We start from the raw sequence: 19,219 nt of genomic DNA on the forward strand, positions 1-19,219 counted from the left end.
TTGGGGCAATGTCCATGTCTTATTCAAGTTTTTCTACCTTCAGCAACTAGCACAGATTCTCAGTAAGTATTTGTTGAACTGAATTGTTAGGTGGTGACCCTGAGATGTTCACAAATCTTGTTTAAATAGAAATAGCTAAATAAAGATATCTAAAATTAAGATAGACTCTAAATGGAACTCTATTGAATAAAGTGCATAGGATTTAATCCATGAATATCACACTTCCACTTTAAACTTTTAGAAGTAGTCATTTTTCTCTCCCATGTTTCTCAGGTACATTTCTGAGATAATTAAGACTGTGAGCAACATCTAAATAAGCAAAGTGTTACTGTAGCAATAAGCATGATAATTATGATCACAGTGGAATAAAGGCATTTTAAAGTATGAGATTGGGATAAGACTTGCAATTGTCAAAATTTTTAATTTCATATTGTTTGTACTGAAATCATTAACTGTACTTGTCATAAAGATAGCACAAATCTGTGCAACTTGTAGGTTTTGAAATAAACTTCCATTCAGAATTCAAATGTGAAAAACAATCAGTCTAACTCTATTGACAAGCACTTTGAAATACCTTTGCAGGTTTCCACAATCTTTGGAACAAATGGATTTTAAAATATAATTTGAAAAGTTATGAGAGAGGACTCAAACACTGCAGTAGCTGCAAGAAACTTCAACATTTTTATACGCATTTCCATATGGTCAGATTATTTTTACATGGATATTAAAATAAGCCGTTGCCACCAATGGGTTTTCTGTGCAGACCTTTTTCACTTTCTCAGATGATGTTGCTTCTCATCCCCAGGTGTGTTTTACCTTCCCCTTCCCATCACTATTGAAATGCCACACACCCTAAAGGGCCCAGCCCAAACCTGTTCCACGAATTCTGAATGCCTTCCCCGCATCCCAGCCCAAACCAGCTCTTACCACCTTCTCTGTTCACCTGGCACACTGTTTTGTTGTTGTTTCTTATAGTTTTTAGCACGTTTGTAGTTATTAATTCTGCAGTGTGTTCAAGTTATTTGTGAACATTTTATTTTCCCCTGTAGATTGCAAACATCTAAAGAACGGGGGTGAACCCAGAAGACCTATGTAAATCCTCAAATATTATTTGTGACCATGGTGCTAACAGTGAACATTTGAAGCGCATACACCTTCACGGTTTGGAGACGGAAATCGTTCTTTAAGGAATGTTGGAGACCCGGCTTATCTGGAGTTTCAACTGCCCGTCCTTTTTCAAAGTTGCCAGGACACTCATTTCCCAAAGGTCCGCTCAGCGCGTCCCTCACGCGGGGCAGGGTGTGTGCCACGTGCGTGAGCGCGGTGGCGACCGTCGCTGGTGGCCACTTGGCGCCGGGAGGGGACATGGATGGCCCTCCAGCCTGCTTCCTCGCGCTCCTCGCGTCTCACGTCCCCGGGTGCTCAGCGTTGTGTGTGGACGGTGCCCGGCGACCCTTCCGAGCGGAACGCAGCCTCCATCCCGCACCGCGTGGCCGGTGAGAGGTGAGCGCGGTCGGAGCGCGCGTGTGTGGCGGGACACACGGGCTGTAAGGTCGCAGGATCAAACAGGAGCCCGCGGCGGACACTCTCCAGGCTGCCGTCCGTCCGAGCGGGGCGCCGAGGAGCCACGAGGGCCCGGGGCTGCGGCAGGGCTTGGCCGCGGAAGGGGAAGCCACCTGGCGGGCTTGTGTCCGGCCCTGCGGGGTCTGCGCCGGCCGGCCCCTCCCCACAGCGATGGGAAGGGCCTGGGAGGGACTCGCGTGACACCGGCTCCGACTTCCCGCCCCGTCCCCGCCAGCTTTAGAAGGAAGTGACATGGGTGGGGGGACGTCAGCCGAGGACCACTCTTTCCCTCCGCAGGGCCCACCCCGTGGGCGGAGCCTCGCCTTTCTTCCCGGTGGTGGCGGCCCTACGGCTCCTACAAAGTCGCGGTGCCGCCCGCCCCCCAGCCCGCGCCCTTCCCGTCGCTGGTTTCCAAGCCCACGTGTCCGGGGCGCGGGGAAGGAGGGCTGCGCGGCGCGGGGGCCGTTTCCAGGCGACTTCACCTCCGGGCGTGGCGGACTCCTGTCCCTCTTTCTGTCACGATTATTCTCTCCTTGGCTGGATTTCATGAAATCCTCTGGAAGGGGTAGGTACAGACAGAGGAGCCGCGGAGGGCGGAGGAGAGGAAGCCAGGCGACAGTGGGGACGCGGTGGGCGGCCCCGGAAGGAAGGCGAGGGGCTTCGCTGCCACGGAGGACCTTTCCTTTGTGCTCGGCGGGGTCAGCCTTCCTGTCCCTGCGGCGACATGGGCTTCGTTCCCCCGGCACCCCAGGCCCCTGGGGTTAAATCTTTTCTTTTTTTCTTTTTTTTTTCTGCACTAGATGGAGCTGGGAGAAGGTTCCTGTTACATATCGGTCTCTTTTGTGTCATGCAACATGCTCTTCCCTCTCCGGCGTGTCTATGGCAACCACAAAAATACTACACAAAATGCAGCCCCCACATAAATAGATGGATCTGTTTGTCCTTCCGAGTCGGTTGCTTTCGCGCTGGTTATCCCCTTGGCTGGCTCAAATCCAGCATGGCTTTCTGCTACCCCTCCTCACTTTCATTTTGGTTTTTCCCTGTCACAGGAGGGCTGGGGGAGGGGAGTTGTCAGGGAAACAGGCCTTTGTAATCACCGCTTTATGGACTTAGTTTTCAGCCCATGCATTTCTCCATCACATCCAGGAATTCTCAAAGGAGCGGTTTGATGTTTATGTCAGTCTGCAGTGTCTGGTCTTTTTTAGAAAACCTGAGCAGTTCTCAAGACGGATAGTAATGGTGTGATCAGACTAGGTGGGGGAGCTCACACTTCTTTGGAGGAGGTAAGAAAAGTTTCAGAGGGGGTTTAAGCATCAGCACTGAGAGAGATGGCATGGTCTGCTCAAGTTTACCTAAAAGTCTACATATTTAAAGAGGGAGGGGGTCTTTGCTCTCGTCTGAACGGATTTAGCACTAAATCTAAGTTCAACAAGTATGAGGTTGGAAAAAAATGCTGAGTGCCAGCAGGGTTCTGCCTTTTGTGCATTGCGTGAGTCACCCACACTGTCCACTCTGCGTAACGTGAGGGTGTATAGACCTCGTTTCCAAACCTGGGAAAGGGTTAACCCATCTGTGATTGTTAGCCATGCATCTTCAGTTGGAAAGGAAGTATTGTGAGATGTGGGAGATAGTGTGTGTGTGTGTGTGTGTGTGTACGCGCCTCTGGTGTATGTAGGTGTGTGTATAGGTGGCAGGGACAACCGGCAAGTCAAGAGTCCCAAGTAAAAACTAGTGAATCTTCTTAACATCCTCAATGAGGAGAAAAAGAATTGATTTTTCAGGAAAAATATGAAACGTGACAGAAAGGTATCATCTATCTAGTAATAAGCAAAGTTAAACATAATTGGAATCGAGTGACACATACGTTAGAAAGACATAGTCCAAATAGGCCTATTCCCAGGTAGGAGTCACACTGATGCCTCTGTCCAATACACGCGAGGAAATGTTTCATAATGGACAGCATTCTTTTAATGGGCATCCCAAATAACCAGGTTAGTCTCCTATAAGGCAGGTCAGTAGTTAATCTCATCCTCCATTCTTAAAGTCATCTGTAGTTTTGGATAAAGACTTATGAAAGTCGCTTAGTCCTCCCTTTGCTTTCCCATGATTACAGCCAAAAGCATTACTTAGAAATCTCCCAGTAACCCCTCCCGTGGTAGCAGGCAGAAGGGGTGGTTTTCAGGAGGTTCTGTTTGTGCGGATCCTTATCTTAACCCGCTTTATCTGTGACGTATACAACGTAAAGAGTGCAGGAGGTCTTCAGTATTTCAGGTACGAAAGTTATCTGAAAACGGGCTAAATAGAGTGGCACAAAACTGACTAGACCTAAATGGAGTAAGTCAAGAGAATGAGTTAAAGGGCATAAACTGTAGAAAAGTATCACGAAAAAGAATATGGCTTGTTTTGAAAAGCACATGTTAGCAGAACAACAATTGGGTGGTAGCTTTTTGATGTTTGCAAAGAGTCATTCAAAGCAGTGGTGCTAGTTTTTCTAGCATGAAAATGGTCCTCAAAAATCTGGGTTTATCGCGTGTCCCTGCACTTTGGATGTTTAACTCAAAGTCTGTGATATGGGCACTCTTGGGTTTCTGGCCCTGGGAAGTGCACAACCAAAAACTTTATGGAACGGAGTTCTTAGGAACAGAAGCAAGAATCTTTTAGAAACACAGCCAAAAATTAATGTACTGTCCTATGGTCAGACCCTGAGTAGAGGTTAAAAACATAATTTGCAGCCTTGACATGGGAAAGGTTGGTGGAGCTACAAATACAAAGCAAGCTCAGGGTCTCATGCAAGAGGCTGAACGGAGCTGATGCCCAGGGAATCACTTCTCAAGTCGGAGTCAGTCTCCATTGCATTAGGATCCCACTGTCTGCAAGGCTCTGAACTGAGTGCTGTCAAGTTTGTAAAGAAAACAGAAGTTGTAGTCTGTGCTCTCAGGTTTAAATCCACCAACCAGGGCTGACAACATGTGTAAGTAAGCACATAGCTGGGGAGGAGGCAAGGCAAGAGGGAGATGAGAAAGCAGGAGGCAGTTAGTCTCAGAGGAATATCCTGAGGAGGATGATGTTGAAGGTTTGAAGGGGAGGAGACAGACCATTCAAGGGGAAGAAGGCATAGGTTTCCCAGACGACAGGGATGGATGGTAAGACGTGGGTCACGATTCAAGGTTCTTCTCCCAAGCATCTGTCTTTAGTGTGGAAGTAGGACTGGTGTACTCTATGCTGGTGGAAAGAACTAGTAGAGAATAAATTCAGGGACAGAATTTTGTTTAAATCAGAAGATTGGTAGAAGAAAGACAAGGTGAATGGGAGGCAGGATCCTTCCTAATCCAATTATTCTTGAGTTGAAGCTCAAGGAGGGAAGGCCAGACTTAAATCAGACTTTAAACAAGTAAGAAATTTGGGAGAGGGAATTCCACAGGCGCCCACAACATCATTCTAAGAACCCTATCATTGCCATTGCATTAAATTGTGGGACGCTTAGATGAGCGTTTGGCCAACTTATTACATTCTGTCCAGTTGGCTGTATTCTGAAAAGGACGACTGATGGCTTTGGAAAGATGCTGCGTTCACAGCTCTGAAAGGTTTCTGACGCCTGAATATTTAGAAACATATGTGATCAAACCTGCTTAATAATCAATCACCTAATATTACCCAGAGCTTGGGCAACTCTAATTCAATAATCTTGCCCAAGACAGAAACAGCTTGGAAAGCAAGTTTTGGAACTCTGAAATTTGGCTTCGTGTATAGACCAGGGAGATCACTAGGGCCATGGGAAAGAGGAAGCTTAGCTCATGAACTCGTTCTTTTAACAATATTTATTGTGCATCTACGATCTGCCAAGTGCTATGGATACAATTGTGAGCAAAACCAGATACAGTATAAATAGCTACTACTTTTAAACATCCAAAGGATTTTTACGGGAGATACTGTGACTGGCTGATGTCCATTTTCTTCTAATGGCTGAGTAAGAGGAAATGTCTTAAAATGAGAGCAATTTTTGGTGAACATTATCATAGAACAATCTGTCTAACCTACCTTGCTTTGTTTTTCAAGATGCACTCTTGCTCCATTAAGATTTTCTACCTGTTTTCATTTTTGTCTTCATTTTGTTACTCCAATCTGGTTTGCTCTACTTCTTCCTTTGACCCTAAATCCTACCTTTCAGTCACCATTCACTCATTCATTCATACATACATACATACGTTCATCATCCATTGACCCATCCATTTATTCATTCACTCAACAAATGATATTGAGTATCATGTGTCAGACAATATAATGCATATAGCAATAAATAGGAAGTAATTTCTTCCCTAAAGAAACTCTAGAACTAGCAGGAGGACAGATTTAGAAACAGCCCGTTAAACCATGGGGTATTATTTTTGATAGAGGCTTTTTTTTTTTGTCTAATCGCACTGGATGCTTCTCTTATTGTTGAACAATGTTGTACATAGATTGGCTGGGCAGAGATGGGGAGAGCGGTTAGCAGTTGCCTGTTGTCCATCTTGTAATTTTCTTGTATCTTCCACATTGGTTGAGCTTATGGCTGCTGTCCGTCGACAGTTATTGATTAACTGAATAGGAGAAGTGGCATTTCTAACCCTGGAGACACAGATGAACAGAGTCCAGGAGGCTTGTACATTCTGTTTCTGAAAAGTACAAGCTGAGCAAGATAATCTCTCACAGTGAGTTACTTAGAGACTTCTGTGGGACTATAACTTCCTCCAGATGGACTCAACATATAGCATATTTAAAAGAGAAACTCTCACCTGCATCAGAATTACATGCCCGTTGGTTTCCTAGATATCCTCTTATCATGTAGCGCTAGATTTCCCACAACACCTTGCAAGTCTGTGTCTCATTCCGACAAAACCAAGTAGCTTTCAACCTCTTAAGTCTAACTACCCAAAGTAAAGAATGTTATTAATAAAACCTCGCTGCCGTACTTGCTGTTTGTGTTTGCTGATGCCATGAAGCTCCTCTTAGTAGGATTGTTTTGTCCCACATAATTTCTACCTTCAGTATGGAAATTATATGGGCACCGGGAACACCGCCCTCCTCTGCTCCCCTGACCTTCTGGAGAAAACTTCTGGCAAGTTCCCCTTTCTTCTTCTTTGTTATTTTGATCTCAGAAGAGATCAGCTTCTCCCTTAGTCGTGAAGCTGTTCCAGATAAATATGGTTGGCACGGATGTCTCCCTCTGAACGTGGGTCGTACATAACAGCTGTGACGCAGTCATTGCTCTGTGGGCTTCTACAAGAGAAGAGGCATATTTTGGACTTCATGGTAGTTTGAAGCTGGACACTAAAATTCCTTAGTTTTAAAATTCCTTAGTTTTATTCCCAGGTGGTTATTCCTTAGTCTGGGTGATGGCAGGTAACCCACAAATGCCATCAGGGACTCTGAGCTGACTGGCTAACCTGTAGAACCTATGAGAATGAGAATAGCCCACCTTTCCTGAGGGCTTCCTGTGTGCCAGTCTATTACACAGACTTCACATTTATTAATTCACTTCATCCTAAGAACAAACAGAGCAGGTGAAAACTATTAGGTTGCTGCAAAAGTAATTGCGGTTTTTGCAATTACTTTTAACCTTTTAACTTGCAATTACTTTTGCACCAACCTAATAGAATCACTTCCATTTTATAGATAAAGAAAGCAAAGATTAGAGAGTGTTAAGGTACTCATCTAGTACCATAATAAGTAACAAAGCTGAGATTTGAAACTAGACCATTGCCTTGCAGAGCCCTGGCTCCGAACCACTGTGCCTGCCACGTCACTGGTGTCATAGTGACCCCTTTGTCCCCAGGTGGGCATAGGGCCTGGTATAGAGCAGACATGCTGTAAAAATTTCTGGAGTAGCGAACAACCATCTACCACGTAGATTCTCCCCCTTGCATGCCTCTCCTCCCGTTTTCATAACCTGCAGAAATACTGGAAGACAGACTCGTATTGTAGAACGTGGGGGAAGAACTAGTAGCCGTGCTTACGGGACAAGCTGCTCTGGTTTGCAGGGAGCCTTGTTGTTCTGATGCGGTCCAGTGGAGCGGTGATGTGGTGGGGGCGGGAAAAGGCCCTGTGATACAATATCTGAGTGACCGTGCAGCGCATCGGTCATCAAATTAAATATGCACTGTTCTCAAAACCAGGGTGTCGCCAAGGGCTGAACTTCGCTGGGAAGTCGCCCTTAAGGATATTGCTCTCTGTGGTTCCCAGGGCTGGGGGTGGAGAGCCAGACTTTCTTTACTACTGTGGATCGTCAACACTTCTGTGGCCAAGTTTAAAGGAAGAGGGTGTTATCCGAAAAGACACTGCCAGTACTTATCTTAGACAAACTTTGCCATGAGAATGGGAGAGGTGAATTGACCCAGGAGTGAAATCTTGTGTTTCACCCCTCTCCATCAGCTTCCTGAGAGCTGCCACCTCTCCGTAGGCAGAGGTTAACCCAGGCTGATGAAATTTTAAAGAGACTGCTCATACCAAGTGCTCTCCCCAGGCAGGAGGCCGCAGCATGCCCACACAATCAATGCAATCATCTAAAACTTCCTAGATCCGGGACTGAGGAATTCTGCTCACTCCTCCTCTGCCCTCTGGCTCCTGCTGCGGGCGAGGGTAGGCTGAAAGGAGAGGTGGCCAGCAGCTTCCTTCCCCAGATGTGTATGCCCCTTTGCACTTATCTCCAGAATGAACCCCTGGCCTCTGTTGTCCTGACATGTTTCCAGCAGCCCACTGATCTCTCATAAAACAGTTGCTTTTTCTAGATGCTATTAGTACATTATATGGCAATCCTGTCTTTACGTTTCTATCCTAATGACTGCCCCTGGGCACTTGTTGGTGGCGGGGGGTTTCTAATTGCACTGTTTCTGGCACAGAGCCAAGCACCTGGCACTGGATGGGTTGTTTTGTCTAGAGAAAAAGTGTCAGGACTCAGATTTGCATGAGCTGATGGCCTCCCAGCCAGGTCCTCCCAGGTTGACATTCCTTGAGGGCAAGTTCTCAATCTCATCACTGTTGACATTTTGGGACAAAGAAATCTTTGATTGTGGGGGCTGTCCTGTGCATTGTAGGATATTTAGCAGAATCCCTGGCCTCTACTGTCTAGATGCTAGGTGAACCCCTCCCCCTGTTATGACAGCCAAAAAATGTTCCAGACATTGCCAAATGTCCCCCGGAGGGGCAAAACCCTCTGCCATTGAGAACCACTGCTCTAGGAAATTCCCTCTGACCCTCAGAAAGCCGGTTCGTCCACTGCTCGATCCGAGCAAACCTATGTCTCAGGAATACCTTGCACTCACCGTACTTACAAAGACCAGTCTAAACCAAACGGGCAATTCATCCATTAAATTAATAAGTAGATAGGAATTGAAAACTAATAATACAGTAAGCGAAGAGCAGATAGGCGCCAGAAGGATTCAAATGCTTTGCACCCTCTCTTCTGCTGGCAGAGCTGCCTGGAGAGTCACAGTGTAGCCCGAGGTGGCTGGGGTGGGAGCTGGGGCGGGGCCTGGGGGGGTCTGCTAGTAGCCAGCCCACTCCCCAGAGCTCTACCCCTCTGCCTGGCTGAGCCCAGCGGGCCTACATTGTCAGGGGAACCACCCCCTCCCTCTGGTGGAAGGGATTAACCTATCTAAAGAAAGAATGCTGAGAGCCTAGGATACCTGACTTCACTGACCTCTGCTGGGGTGTGCTGATTAATTCCCGGTTTCCCAGGCCTTCGCCTGAACCCATGCGCTCCACACCCACGTCTCACTACTTGCTTATTTGCCGCTTAGCACCCACCCTCCCTGTCTCCAGCTCCTCTCACTTAGGAGAGGGCTCTTTCACTTCCTGTCCTGGGACCGGCCGACCTGCACCAGCTTCAGATAAGGCCGGGCTACACTGCTGGTACACACACTGGGTGTTCAGTCAAGTCCTGTCCCCGCCTTTTGTCTGCCTTTCTCCCTTCCTTCCAGGATTAGAACATGGGCGTGAGTGGGGCAGGTCTGCTGTTGTAAATTCCCATGAAATTCCAGAATCCTCTTAAACAGTTGTTCTTCCCAAATCCTTGTTTCCAGCCCACTGTTGGCCAAACACTGGGTCTACAAAGATGAGCCAGACAGGTTTGCTGAGGGGACAAGACAGAAACTTGAACTGACCATTTTAAACGTTTGGGGAGGAGGAGCATAGAAAGGAGAACTGATAACTGCCCTGCCCTGTCTGGGGCTTCAGAAATGTTTTCTAGAGAAGAGCATAACCCTAAGTGAGGTCTGCGAAGCAGGAGGACTGGTGCTAGGGTGCCCTGTGGCACCGGAGGGCAGAATGTGAGTCAGATGATGAGAGATGAGAGGATTGGGGCCCGGTGGGGAACGGGCTTGCCTAGCCAGGTGGGGTTAGAGCATTCCTGACGAGCTCATCTGGGCAGGTGCGGCCGGAGGCAGGCAGACCCCAGCCAGGCTGGTGCCCGCGTCCAGGAGACAGAGGTTGCCTCAGGCTGGGAGGAGGACACAGAGGAGGGACCTGTCTGAGAACTACAGGAAGTGGAGACACAGAATTTGATCACTGGTTGTACAGAGGGCCCCTTTGACCCTCTGCGATAGTAAATACAGGGGGGAATAAAAAACCTTTTTCTATAATGTTCTTCCCTAAGGGTCGCTTATAATGTGCTTTGTCCTGTAGTCATTTATGTCCTTTAGTTCTAGTGGGCACCCTCTATTTAGCACTTACTCCTGTGTTGCTAATCTCATTTCATCCTTACTCCAGCCAGTGGGGTATGAATGACCTTCTCTATTCTGACTTGAAACTGAGGCAGAGGTTGGTTAGCCAGCTTCCCTAACGTCACAGAGCTGGGAACCCCTGTTCATGGAGCAGACTGTGACTTGTGGTCTGTAAAGAATTAGAAAAGCATCGTCTCTTCTTATATGATACATTCTTTCCCACAATTTCCTTGGGTCTTCTTTTAGGGTGAAAAGATTTTTCCATAGCTTCAAATTGTGCAGAGTCTACGTTTTAACCCCACCGCCAATCATGCAGAAATTTAAGAAGTTACTTAAGACCAAACGATATAGTGAAGGTCTCATAGTGTGACCCAAATCCTCATTTGGCCTCCATTTCTAGAGGAATAACAGGGTTAAAGTTTAAGTAGGGGAAAGAGGGAGAGAGGAGCACAGAGCTATTTTAAATGTGCCTGGTTATTCTAATTATTTATATTGGTTCCAATTGTAGCCATATTGGGACTTCCTTCTCCCCTTCTCCCACTACTTCTGTCTTCTCCAGTGACTGAACTGTGATTTCTCTTTAAGACAGTCAACAGCTTCACTCTGGTTCCCCCCCGCCCACAGAAGATGTACCTTTCTGGAACGTGTATGTGCTGTGTTTGCAAGGCTGGGATCCGGCTGTGTCCTGTGGGCGCTGGGCAGGCCTTGAGCGCCGCTCCCCTGCCCGCCTCTCCCAGCAGGGAGACTCTTAGCCTGGCGTTAATGGGTCCCACCTTTGTCACAGGCCACAGGAACATTTCATTCAGGAAAATCGGGAGATTGCCTGGCCTCCTTCTCTGGACACTCTGCTGGCCATGTAGACTCGGGGCCTTTTGGGGACCCCGAAAAGCAGCACACCAGAAGAGAGGACCAGGGCTGGGTCACAAAACCTGGGTTTGGACCCCAAACACGGCCACCTGCTTACTTTCCGTGGGACTTCGGGCTCCTTGAGACCTGCGGGCGGTCTCATGGTCGGGACTCTCCCTGTCCCTGGAAGAGGCCTGGCACATCCTGTATCCTCAGTTTCTGACCTGGTCAGGGAGGAGTCCGGGGTAGATGCAGATTTCTTCTACCATCGCATCCTGGGGCCATTTTGGCCATGTGACAGCGAATGTGCAGAGCTTCAGGGTAAACCCGACCTAGCTCACTCCAGCGTCAGTTTTGCCAAAAGATCCGAGGGAAAAGAATTTTTAAAAATAAACATGGATATGCCATAATGTAACACAGAATGTACATGAACTTGTAAGACAAACAGCAGACATTCCATGCTTGGTTGTTTGGATGGCTTCAAGCTATAGCTCCAGACCCGTCAGTTTCTTCTGCTGAAAGGAGTATCTCTGTGGAAATTTTTGAAAAGCAAACTGAGCGGGGTGATCTTTCTCTGAGGGACTCGGTGGGAGGGAAGAGTAGCTTTCCCATCCTGCCCTTTCCTTGCCTCCCTTTCTATCTCTAAGCAGAGCCCTGGGGGTGGGGTGGGCTGGGGCAGGGCACTCATACGTGTCATCCCTGGGAATCTGCCAGCCTTGGCCACTTGTTCTCCTCGGTCTCTGCTCCTGCTGGTATAATTGAGGGAGGGCTGCTTGGGTCTCCCTCTGGTCCCCCACCTGTGGGGGCCTTCCCACCCTTCCACTGGAATAGTCCCTTCTCTGGATAAGCCCAGGGCTGCTCCTGTTCTTTGTGATCTCTCTCCTCCCATTACCTTGACCATCCTTGGATGAGGAAGTGCTTTAACTCTGACTGCTTGCTGGTAGCTTTTATCTTATCACTATTTTATGATAAGTTATCCTCCTAGTATCATGAAGGCGTCTTTCACTTGGGTTATCCTTTGACATCTGATCCAGTCAGGCTTGTGTACGTTGCCACAGCAAAGCCTCCCGAGCTATCCTAAAGGAACCCATCGCTTTCGGGGTCTCCCGCTCTCCAGGGGGCCTGAAGAATAACCTAACCCAAACCGCCTGTGTGAAATACGAGACTTGGGTAGAGCTTATTGTAACTGGTGGAAAGAGAACCAACCGCCTCACTACCCCAACAAACCACTTTTCTTTTTCCTTTACAATAAAATGTTAGAGGAGAAAACTACAACCTGTGGACTTTGCCCCAGCACAAGCAAAGCAAGTTTTAGGTGATATGTTAGAGAATAATAAGGAAGAAGGGTGGGCCTATTTATTTATTTGTGTGTGTGTGTGTCCATGCCCTTTTTAAAACCAAGTCATTAAACGGGGATATGAAGTGTCACTTGGCCAAATAATTCATATTAATCATTTGAAAATGGAAATAGTGCTGTCACACCTTTGAGGTGCTATGGGCCTGCGCATAAGAAGTGCTACTATATGTTCTAGTAAAATTCAGGTGAGGACAGTCATGTGACACAGGGCAGTGAGATTGACAGTATGGTGGCAGCCGGTTGGAAGTGGAGAAAAGGTGTTCTCTGACCACGGGGGGTTATTATCTAATAAACCAACAAGTCTGCTAAAACATGTCCTATTTAAGAGATGGCAAAATATCTAGTTGGGGACAGACTCAACCACGTGGAACACAACCCCAAATCTGAAGTATAAAGTGAGAAAAATTCTTGTCAAAAGCCTATGTACTTCATTAGCCTTAATCTGATTTTATCCTGAACCCACTTACACAGCTTGTCTAATTCTGAAAGTACTGGCTTAACAAGCTTGGTTATCTGTTTCCTGGATGAATTGTGGAAATGTAACAATAAATAGCAAGGCAGGACAAGAAAGCATAGTCAACTTAAATAAATTATTAGTGGTTGAGACTCTCCCTGACGCACAGTGGAACCACAGTCCTGAATAGTCAATGTACTTCATTTACGAAGGCAGCAAAGTCCAGACCACACTAGAACGATTGCTGTGAAAAACAAAAGTTTTGTCGATTTTACCTTTTGACAATTTAAGTCATAAATTGTATACCTTTCCAAAAAATTCTTTCATAAAAAAATTGTCCTCCGGCTGACACAGGTGAGGAAGGAGATTGCTGTAGGTAGAGTCAAGACGGCCTGTTTTCTGTCCCCTCCGTCCGGGAAGCTGAGCCCTGGGCTGGCCTCCAAGCACTGGAGTCTTTTGGAGCAGCTCTTCCCTATTTCGTTGCTGATAAAAGGAGTGGGGAGGTCGTGTGAAGGGAAGACGTGGCTGCGGTGAGCAGGGAGCCACATTCCACAGCTCACCCACCTGATCCAGGCCTCAGTGGCAGAGTCCCAGCCCTGTTCTCAACCTTGCCTGTCCATGGGAATCACCTACGTTGGACCAGCAAAAAAGTGACTGGACAAAAAGAAAACCACAGCCAGGACGAACTGGTGGTGATGATGAAGATGATGGCGATGGTGACGGCCTCATTTAAGATGCTCATGGACCAGGCAAAGTTCTAGAAACAACGAGTCCTCACCCAACCCCACGAAGTAGGAGCTCTTATTATCTCCATTTGACAGACGAGAAAACTGAGGCTAAGTACTTTGCCGAGGGTCGCATAGCCCATACAGGCAGAGCAGCTCTTTGGCTCAAGTCCCTGTACCCTCTGCAGCTTGCAGATACTCAGGAGTCCGGGTGCCGTGTGATTGGACGGCAGCAGGAAGCTAAGGTCCGCTTCATCACGGAGACCAAGGGAAAAAAGATGAAATCAGCTGCCGGAAATCCCCGTACCCCTGATTTTGTTTTGTTTTGTTTTTCTCAACATCTCTTGGATTTTATGTTAATGATATGGTGGAAAGTTACAGTAGAAAGTCTGGAAGGTTCTATTATCTCTGACTGACTATTATTCCTAGAAGAGACGTATTGTTAAGTCACTGAATTTTTCCACAGCAAATGTAGGTTGGCAACTTCCTATTATTAGTTGGATTTATGGCAAGTGAAATATCCCAGCTACCTGTGTGAACTATTGGCTTTGTGGATGGCAACCTGAGTGGGGGTGGGTGCAGCATTAGCAGCTGTGTCCCACGGGCAAGTTACTAAGATGCCATAAGCTGGGCGTTTCTCTAGAACAGGGTAGTGGATGTGACAGACCATTGAAGTCGTTCATAGTATGAAGGTTTATTAATCGCCGGCCATGTCCAAACTGGACACTGTGGGTACCAGATGAAAAACAGGTCATCTCCTAAGGAATTCAGCCTGGTGGAAAGGCAGACATAGACACCAAGGGAAATACCATTTGTTGATGTTATGTGGCCTCGGGACTGTGCTGAAGGAGTCTCTTACATCGTTTCCTCACGCAGTACGTAATCTGAACCACACAATGGTCAAGGTCTGTAATAGTGAACTTAGCAGTGATAAGGAGGGGACAGGGAAAGACGCATGTCACCATTTGGGGGGAGGGCCAGCAGGCTGGTACAGGCCAGGGCAGGGTTTGCGAAGATGGACACACATTTGGCAAGTCACACACATTTGGGAGGGCATCAGACAGATGGGACAGAAGACGCAGGGCCTCAGCAGCGTGAAAGTGAACCTGTGCAGGAAATAACAAGAGCTGGTTGTGAGGAAATCTCACTGAAGTGTACCCTTCTCCTCCAGGAAGCTGTCCTGACCTCCCTGCCCTGCCCTGGTGGAACTAGGTGCCCTCACCTCGCCTTTTATTCTAAAAACACTGCACATTTCAGGAGCGTAGCCGTTAGCCTTCGACTTTGTACTTGAAGTTTTCTGATCGTTCTTTCCTACAATGTAGCAAGCTGCTTGGGGCCATTCGGTGTCTCCACTCGCCAGGATGGTACCCCAATAAATGTTTGTTGAAGGAATGAAAGTCATCCTCTGAGGAAGGGGCTAAGAGAAATGGACACTTAGGGGGCGTGATTGTCCTCTGAAATGCGAACAATTCAACTGAAGCCTGCATTGCATCATAGCAACAAGCTGCCAGATCAGATGATGCTTTTGTTAAAGAGACTAAGTCTCCTTCCCTTGGTGATTTTTCTGTTTGGTAAAGCCATTGGCAGTTCAGTATGAGTCCCAAACATGTACAATGCCAGGTGACTGCGAATGTCTTACACTGGATCTGGACAGGTCAGAGTGGCATAGCTGGCTCTTACGTGCCTGTCCTCGGCGCAGGGTGTCGCACAGAAGTATGTACTGTGGAGCTAGCTACTGACAGGTTTTTTTAAATTGACCCATTTACTTTCCAGAAATTATGAAATGTCTTTCGGGAAATTATTAAATGACTTCCTGAGTTGGACAGATTTGGGGAGCCGCCACTGGGTGGGTCAAGGTACCAATGAGTGAGGGTGGCTTCATAGGCGTGGGAACTGGACAGTCACCCAGGACCCCGCACTTGGTCTGAGCCTCTGCTCTCAATGTCTTGAAATTCTTAATCATTTTTGCACAAGGGGCTCCACATTTTTATTTTGGACCGGGCCCTGAAAATTATGTAGTCCAGGCACTGAGCCTGGAAAAGTGTCATGAGTGCTCGTGGATACCAACTGGTGTGGTAACACCACAGTCCTGTCCTCACTCTGGACAGCTTTTCAAAAGCAGGGCTGTGTGAGACAGGATGGGTATATAAAAATAAGGCCATGACCACCGGCAGCTCCAAGTGTGGGCGCCACCGCCAGCCAGTGTCATGTCAGCTCATCTCAGTAAATGGAGGACACTGTGTTGCTAGTAAAGCTCGTGGTTAAATTGTTCCCCAGTCCTTAACCTCCAGCCGTGTAATTTTTCAACCAACTCTTACTAAAACCTAGTCTGAAAAATGACTCAGTGTGGATAGTGTTTCCATGGTTGTTTTGGGAAATAAGAACTATCTCCCAACATGTAAAGATGGCAAAGTCCAAGACTGAAGTTGTCTCCAACCAGAGGCATTCCTTGTCTGGGAATTCTGAGACTGTGTTCTCCTGTGTCACTTTAAGTGTATGTGTGTTTGTGTCTGTGTGTGTGTGTGTCTGTGTGTGTGTGTGTTCTCTGTATTTCAGTTGCCTTTTTCAATCATGGCATAAGTAAAAAATGTATGTTTCACCTTTTCTACCAAGAACATCAATTTTATATTCAGAGAAGATAACTTTTTAAAAAACAAAATTCTAAAAATGGTAGTTGGGCACTTTCAGATATTGGGAAAATCTGCTAACTCTTTTTGCAGGGAATTTATTTTCAAATGGCAAAGGCTAGAAAGATGCAAAGATGGAATTGCTGCCATTTTGAATTATTTCAGGTATTCCAGCCAAGACAAATCACTTTTTAAGGAATGGAACAAACACAATTTTCATCTCTGGACTGCCATTCTCAGTCTTGGAGATTTCATGGGGGATATTGGAAAAGTATCATAAGTCTGGAGATGAGTAAAATTCCGTTCCCCACCATTGGGAAGTGTAAATGCTAGAACCTTTATTCTGGTGTGCAGGACTTTGTCCCAGTATTTCAATTTAGAAACTAGTAGCTATCGTGCATGCACCAAAGCTAAGTCATGCTGAGTTGACAACCTAATTTATTTCATTGGTGCCATTATTGGATGAGTCAATTGGGAAAATGCCAGAGCAAGCCTGTTGTTTTATTTAAGGGAAAGTTTGACAGAATGTGCATAGCATTATCATGTACATGACACAGAAGCTGGGGGTTGAGAGACCAGCTGGATTCATAGCCAATGGGACAACAAAATCGGCTTGTTTCTGCTTCCATTATAAAATGGAAGATGGAACCAACACTCTTTTCCATCTTCTACGAGTATTTCACATCTCTCTCGCATTCGTTCTTGCCCACATTCCTTTTTCACTTCCATGAAGAAAACTGAGTTGACTCCTAATATTCCAAAATCCCATCTTATTTTTTTGACTGTTGGGATTTCAACATTCATGTAATTTTTTGACAGCTTTCTCAAGATGTGTTTTGCATATTATAAAATGCAGCCATTTTAAATGTGTGGTTTAATGAGTTTTGGTAAATTTGTACAGTTGTGCAACAATCACCAAAATCCAGGGTAGAACCCTTCCATCAGCCCAACCAGTTCCCTCATTCTGTGCTCTTGGTCTTCAGGTGGATTTCTAGCCCCAGGCTGATCAGTGTTCTGTCTTCTGTCTATGTAGTTTTGCCTTTTCTGGGAACTGAATATCAGTGGAATAACTCTATGTAGTGTTTTGTGTCTGGCTTGTTTCATTTAGCACAGTTATTTTGAGGTGTGTTGCATGAGTCAGTAGTTTGTTTCTTGGTTTTGCTGGGTAGTATTCCATTGTACGGATAAGCCACATCTTGTTTACTCATTCACCAGGTGTTGGATATTTGGTTGGTTTTCAGCATTCATCTAGTTTGAAGTTAGCTACTTTTATTCCTAACCCAAAGTACATATCAGAAGTAAGTCCCATTTTCCTTGCTCCATTATCTCTCTCCCCAGAATCCTACATGGGGGACAGGAATATCCATAGTAAGGGCTTTGAGAAAGAGAGCAGACAGCTGCCCCCACTCATCCCTGACCCCGGTGGCTCCGTGAGAATCGTGCAACAAATGTTTTGCATTTGATGCTGTAGGTTGATCAGAAAGCGGCTCTGACTTTGGGAAAAGAGAAGATCTCCCAGCCCTAAAACTGGAGCACAGGGGACATAAATCGTGACGTGTCTCATTGGCTCATTTGTCTTCCACCCAGAAAATGTGAAAATTTTCATGTTGCCAAACTGACGGACCCATTTCTTTTCCTTCAATTATTTATCTCCCCACTGATTTCATTAACGAAATGAAGCTTTTGGCAATTCGCCAAATTTCATTCACAAACTATTTCTGTAAGTGACTGCTGTATGTAGGCCCATGCTGGCTCCTAGGGGACAAAAGCCACCAGCCACCATCCCTGCCTCACGGAGCTGTGCTCCAGGGAACTGTGTCAGCTTCTGCTCCGCTTGGCCATTGAAGGGCAGCTGACTCTTTTGCACATGGGAGCCCTGAAATTTCATCCGCATTTCCTCCCTGTGAGTCTGCTTTAGGAAACCTGGTTTATTGCATCCTTTCATGGGGAGCACTGAGAGAGGTGAACATAAGCACAGTAGTCAATCAGCAGCCTTACGGGAAGGAGAAAAACCTTTGAAAAACCTTTGACCCACTGGAAATTCTCTCTGTATCTTAAACACAAAGGCAAATTATTCTAGATGGTGGCAATAGCAGCTTGGGCATGCATGCCAGGGGCCGATTTCGTTTTGCTCTTTGGGGCTGTCTGGAAGAACATCCTTACAGCCTTTGCCCACAGGCTATACTTAGGATCCAAGGGAAGGTCCCATCCTATCTTTATTTATGGCCCAGTCTCATGGGGATCACACCAGTTGAGAAGGATCCACCCTACCTCCCTGCAGTGGGCACCAGTGTCACACCAGTAGACCTTGGCACTGATATCTTGCGCTACCCCCTGGTGTGGGGACAGGGGAGGGTGCCTTTTTCCTGCAGGCTGACACTCCCCCCACTCTCCTTTCCATTGTAAGGACTCTTTCATTCCTATGTGTAAACAGTGCCGGGACATGTGTGGCGACAACACACGTGGACTGAAAGCTGACTGTGCTTATGTTTTGTCTTCTCAGGGGCCAGGAGTTTCTTTTGTTTTTTACAACAATTTCATGAGAAATAATTCTCCTACCATAAAGTTCACCCATTTTAAGTATAAAATTCAGTAATATATTCAAAGTTGTGCAACCATCACCACTGTCTACTTTTAGATCGTTTCCATCACCTCACAAAGAAACCCCACCCCCTGGGCAATGGCCACTAGTCTCCTTTCTATACATGTGCTCATTTGGGACATTTCATCTAAACAGAACCATACAGGAGATGGTCCTTGGGGGCTGGTTTCTTTTCCTTAGTGTAATGTTTTGGAGGGTCGTTCATATTGTAGCATATATCAGTAATTCATTCTTTTTTTGGTGGCTGCATAACATTCCGTTGTGTGCCTACACCACATGCTACTTATTCATTAGTTAATGGACGTTGGGACTGTTAACTACCTTTTAGCTATTATGAATAATGCTGCTA

At 46.5% G+C, this 19,219-nt stretch overlaps 1 protein-coding gene across 3 annotated transcripts in view; it reads left to right on the plus strand.

Annotated features, from left to right (window-relative positions):
* Positions 1 to 1,291: 1,291 nt before the first annotated feature.
* The window catches only part of AGPAT4 (1-acylglycerol-3-phosphate O-acyltransferase 4), a 107,834-nt gene continuing 89,906 nt past the window's right edge, over positions 1,292 to 19,219 (plus strand). Inside the window, exon 1 of one of the 3 annotated variants that reach the window (XM_081041082.1) lies at positions 1,292 to 1,503. The gene's annotated coding sequence lies outside the window, so the exon portion shown is untranslated. Of the gene's footprint in view, positions 1,504 to 1,861; positions 2,129 to 2,709; positions 2,847 to 19,219 lie in introns of those variants that run through there. The other 2 variants (XM_081041081.1, XM_081041083.1) reach the window with 2 other exon arrangements.

Source organism: Rhinolophus hipposideros (assembly GCF_964194185.1).
Source record: "Rhinolophus hipposideros genome assembly, chromosome: 3".
Taxonomy (NCBI): domain Eukaryota; kingdom Metazoa; phylum Chordata; class Mammalia; order Chiroptera; family Rhinolophidae; genus Rhinolophus; species Rhinolophus hipposideros.